This window comes from Salvelinus alpinus, chromosome 21 (genome assembly GCF_045679555.1).
Source record: "Salvelinus alpinus chromosome 21, SLU_Salpinus.1, whole genome shotgun sequence".
NCBI classification, from domain to species: Eukaryota; Metazoa; Chordata; class Actinopteri; order Salmoniformes; family Salmonidae; genus Salvelinus; species Salvelinus alpinus.
Window position 1 is genome coordinate 18991399 of NC_092106.1, and position 5000 is coordinate 18996398.

Genomic DNA, 5000 nt, shown 5'->3' on the forward strand with positions numbered 1-5000 from the left:
TACTGCATCTTGCCATCTTATGTAATACATGGACCACTAGCCACTTTAAACTATGCCACTTTATGTTTACATACCCTACAGTACTCATCTCATAGGTATATACCGTACTCTATACCATCTACTGCACCTTGCCTATGCCGTCTGTACCATCACTCATTCATATATCTTTATGTACATATTCTTTATCCCTTTACACTTGCGTGTATAAGGTAGTAGTTGCGGAATTGTTAGGTTAGATTACTTGTTGTTATTACTGCATTGTCGGAACTAGAAGCACAAGCATTTCGCTACACTCGCATTAACATCTGCTAACCATGTGTATGTGACTAATAAATTTGATTTGATTTGACTGGCATCAGGGTAACTGTTGTATTTAAGCAATAACACCCGAGGGGGTGTGGTATATGGCCGATATACCACGGCTAAAGGCTGTTCTTATGCACAAACCAACTTGGTTAGAGCCCTGAATGCTGATTGGTTGACAGCCGTGGTAGGCCACGGGTATGACAAAACATTTAATTTGTACTGCTCTAATTACATTAGTAACCAGTTTATAATAGCAATAAGGCACCTTGGGGATTTGTGGTATATGGCCAATATACCACGGCTAAGGGCTGAATCCAGGTACTCTGCTTTGCATCGTGCTTAAGAAAAGCCCTTAGCCGTGGTATATTGGCCATATACTACACCCCCTCTGGCCTTATTGCTTAATTATATAATGTCATAGCAGTGACGACTCGAAACTCAAATGCGAATTGGGAAAACCTTTAGTACAGTATTCATGTTTATGTGTTGGAGTGGGTACACACTCATGTGTGACTGGTTGTGTCGCTGAGTAATGCAAAAGTGTTTGTGTGTATATGTGTCGCAAGTAGTGGTCTGTGCTGCCTGTCTGTTAGTGGTCTAATTGTGAGCAGGTCCTGTGTGTGTGTGTGTGTGTGTGTGTGTGTGTGTGGTGTGTGGTGTGTGGTGTGTGGTGTGTGTGTGTGTGTGTGTGTGTGTGTGTGTGTGTGTGTGTGTGTGTGTGTGTGTGTGTGTGTGTGTGTGTGTGTGTGTGTGTGTGTGTGTGTGTGTGTGTGTGCGCGCGCGCGTACAGGCCTGTATGGATAATGAGTGCAGTGTGCAGCAGAGCTCTTATTTGCACATCTTAACTCAATTAAAATGAAATGAGGGAGCAGCAGCTCTGACCCCCACGTGAACTACTGCTCTGCTCCCATCTCTCCCCTCCTCAGATGAGTCTGTCTGCTCACTAATCACGCTCCCAAACTAGCAACCCAACCCACATGCACCGCCTGAGTGTGAGAAAGAGATGTGGTGGGTATGGCATGTCTGGCTGATCTTTAAACACACACATGAATGGTCATACACACACACACATCAACACTGAGTCAGGGTTGGGATCAGTTCCATTTCAATCCCAGTCAATTCAGGACGTACATTGAAATTCCAATTCTCTTCAATTTTTTTCAATTATGAATATTTGAAATGTGGAATTAGAAATGGAATTTGGTTAACTTTCTGAATTGACTGGAATTGAAATGGAATTGATCACAATCTTGCTAAGTCTCACGCACATCATCAGCTACACAAAGAGCAGTGCTTCGCTTTTGTTAGCTTAAAGTTCAACGTCTGTCTCCCTCCCTCCCTCCCTCCCAGCTGACAGTCACACAGCAGTCCAGTGTGTGTGTGCCTGGGGTGAGCGCCATTACGATGCCACTGAGGAAGAGAGGAAGAAAGGGGGATACACAGGAAGAGGGTCAGCAGCAATGTGCATTGACAATTAAGAGAGGAAGAGGACGTGTGTGAGAGAAAGCCCAGATTATAAATAACCCGTGTTTAACATGCACCGGCATGTCACAGGAAAAGGGAGAGTTGAGCTTGGGTAACCGCAGGAAACTAAATTAAAAGTGTGTGTGTGTGCACGTGTTAGTTATGTGTGGGGCCCAGTCCTGTAGCGATACTAAGCACATTTTTGGCCCCAAAGACATTGGACTAGGCTAGGAGAAATGCCTCAAATCAGTATGAAAGTGATGGAGAATTGTAGAAGCACAACAAAGTATACTAAGTATAGTATAATATGTGGCTTCCATAGAGACTGCAGCGTTTCTACTGACATGAAGACCAGACACCTGGTCAGTCTGCTCCGTTCTACAAAGACAAACAGAGAGAGAAACCAGGCAGCTTTACTTCAACAAAACAACCACAACCAATCCCTTGACCAGGACCATCACACCACTTGTGTTTAAGGAGTTGACAAACAGCATCACCCACCACCCACCCACCCCACAATAAAAATGCAAAACATGTCTGTCTCTGTCTGTCTGTCTGTGTCTCTGTCTGTCTGTCTGTGTCTCTGTCTGTGTCTCTGTCTGTCTGTCTGTGTCTCTGTCTGTCTGTCTGTCTGTCTGTCTGTCTGTCTGTCTGTCTGTCTGTCTGTCTGTCTGTCTGTGTCTCTGTCTGTGTCTCTGTCTGTGTCTCTGTCTGTCTGTCTGTGTCTCTGTCTGTCTGTCTGTGTCTCTCTGTCTGTCGGTGTCTCTCTCTCTCTCTCTCTCTGTCTGTGTCTGTCTGTCTCTCTGTCTGTCTCTCTGTCTGTCTCTCTGTCTGTCTGTCTGTCTGTCTGTGTCTGTCTGTGTCAGTCTCTGTCTGTCTGTGTCAGTCTCTGTCTGTCTGTGTCTGTCTGTGTCAGTATGTCTGTGTCAGTCTCTGTCTGTCTGTCTGTGTCAGTCTCTGTCTGTCTGTCTGTGTCAGTCTCTGTCTGTCTGTCTGTCTGTCTGTGTCAGTCTCTTTCTGTCTGTGTCAGTCTCTGTCTGTCTGTCTGTCTGTCTGTGTCAGTCTCTTTCTGTCGGTGTCAGTCTCTTTCTGTCGGTGTCAGTCTCTTTCTGTCGGTGTCTGTCTGTGTCTGTCTGTGTCAGTCTCTGTCTGTCTGTCTGTGTCTCGGCATGCGTCTCTGTCTGTCTGTGTCTCGGCCTGCGTCTCTGTCTGTCTGTGTCTCGGCCTGCGTCTCTGTCTGTCTGTGTCTCGGCCTGCGTCTCTGTCTGTCTGTGTCTCGGTATGTGTCTGCGTCTGACAGTCTCTGTCTGTCTGTCGGTCTCTGTCTGTCTGTCGGTCTCTGTCTGTCTGTCGGTCTCTGTCTGTCTGTCGGTCTCTGTCTGTCTGTCGGTCTCTGTGTCTCTGTCTGTCGGTCTCTGTGTCTCTGTCTGTCGGTCTCTGTGTCTCTGTCTGTCGGTCTCTGTGTCTCTGTCTGTCGGTCTCTGCGTCTCTGTCTGTCAGTCTCTGTCTGTGTCTGTCTGTCGGTCTTGGTCTGTGTCTGTCTGTCGGTCTCTGTCTGTCTGTCTGTGTCTCTGTCTGTCTGTCTCTGTCTGTCTGTCTGTGTCTCTGTGTCTCTGTCTGTCTGTCTGTATGTGTCTCTGTCTGTCTGTCTGTGTCTGTCTGTCTGTCTGTCTGTCTGTCTGTCTGTCTGTGTCAGTCTCTGTCTGTCTGTGTCAGTCTCTGTCTGTCTGTGTCAGTCTGTGTCTGTCTGTCTGTGTCAGTCTCTGTCTGTCTGTCTGTCTGTCTGTCTGTGTCAGTCTCTGTCTGTATGTCTGTGTCAGTCTCTGTCTGTCTGTCTGTGTCAGTCTCTGTCTGTCTGTCTGTGTCAGTCTCTGTCTGTCTGTCTGTCTGTGTCAGTCTCTTTCTGTCTGTGTCAGTCTCTGTCTGTCTGTCTGTCTGTCTGTGTCAGTCTCTTTCTGTCGGTGTCTGTCTGTGTCTGTCTGTCTGTCTGTGTCTGTCTGTCTGTGTCAGTCTCTGTCTGTCTGTGTCTCGGTATGCGTCTCTGTCTGTCTGTGTCTCGGCCTGCGTCTCTGTCTGTCTGTGTCGCGGTATGTGTCTCGGTCTGCGTCTGACGGTCTCTGTCTGTCTGTCGGTCTCTGTCTGTCTGTCGGTCTATGTCTGTCTGTCGGTCTCTGTCTGTCGGTCTCTGTGTCTCTGTCTGTCTGTCTGTGTCAGTCTCTTTCTGTCTGTGTCAGTCTCTGTCTGTCTGTCTGTCTGTCTGTGTCAGTCTCTTTCTGTCTGTGTCAGTCTCTTTCTGTCGGTGTCTGTCTGTGTCTGTCTGTGTCTGTCTGTGTCTGTCTGTGTCTGTCTGTGTCTGTCTGTCTGTCTGTCTGTCTGTCTGTCTGTCTGTGTCAGTCTCTGTCTGTCTGTGTCTGTCTGTGTCAGTCTCTGTCTGTCTGTGTCAGTCTCTGTCTGTCTGTCTGTCTGTGTCAGTCTATGTCTGTCTGTCTGTCTGTATCAGTCTCTGTCTGTCTGTCTGTGTCAGTCTCTGTCTGTCTGTCTGTCTGTCTGTCTGTCTGTGTCAGTCTCTTTCTGTCGGTGTCTGTCTCTTTCTGTCGGTGTCTGTCTGTGTCTGTCTGTGTCAGTCTCTGTCTGTGTCAGTCTCTGTCTCGGTATGCGTCTCTGTCTGTCTGTGTCTCGGCCTGCGTCTCTGTCTGTCTGTGTCGCGGTATGTGTCTCGGTCTGCGTCTGAAGGTCTCTGTCTGTCTGTCGGTCTCTGTCTGTCTGTCGGTCTCTGTCTGTCTGTCGGTCTCTGTCTGTCGGTCTCTGTCTGTCGGTCTCTGTGTCTCTGTCTGTCGGTCTCTGTCTGTGTCTGTCTGTCGGTCTCTGTCTGTCTGTCTGTCTGTCTGTCTGTCTGTCTGTCTGTCTGTCTGTGTCTCTGTCTGTCTGTCTGTCTGTCTGTCTGTGTCTCTGTCTGTCTGTCTGTGTCTGTCTGTCTGTCTGTGTCAGTCTCTGTCTGTCTGTGTCAGTCTCTGTCTGTCTGTGTCTGTCTGTCTGTCTGTATGTCTGTCTGTGTCTGTCTGTCTGTCTGTGTCAGTCTCTGTCTGTCTGTGTCAGTCTCTGTCTGTCTGTGTCAGTCTCTGTCTGTCTGTGTCAGTCTCTGTCTGTCTGTGTCTGTCTGTCTGTGTCAGTCTCTGTCTGTCTGTCTGTGTCAGTCTCTGTCTGTCTGTGTCAGTCTCTTTCTGTCGGTG

The 5000-nt window shown here is 48.1% G+C and overlaps 1 protein-coding gene across 8 annotated transcripts in view; it reads right to left on the bottom strand.

The window, feature by feature from the left end:
• LOC139547962 (BCAS3 microtubule associated cell migration factor-like) overlaps positions 1-5000 on the bottom strand; it is a 361432-nt gene that overhangs the window by 145474 nt on the left and 210958 nt on the right. The gene's annotated exons all lie outside the window — the stretch shown is intronic.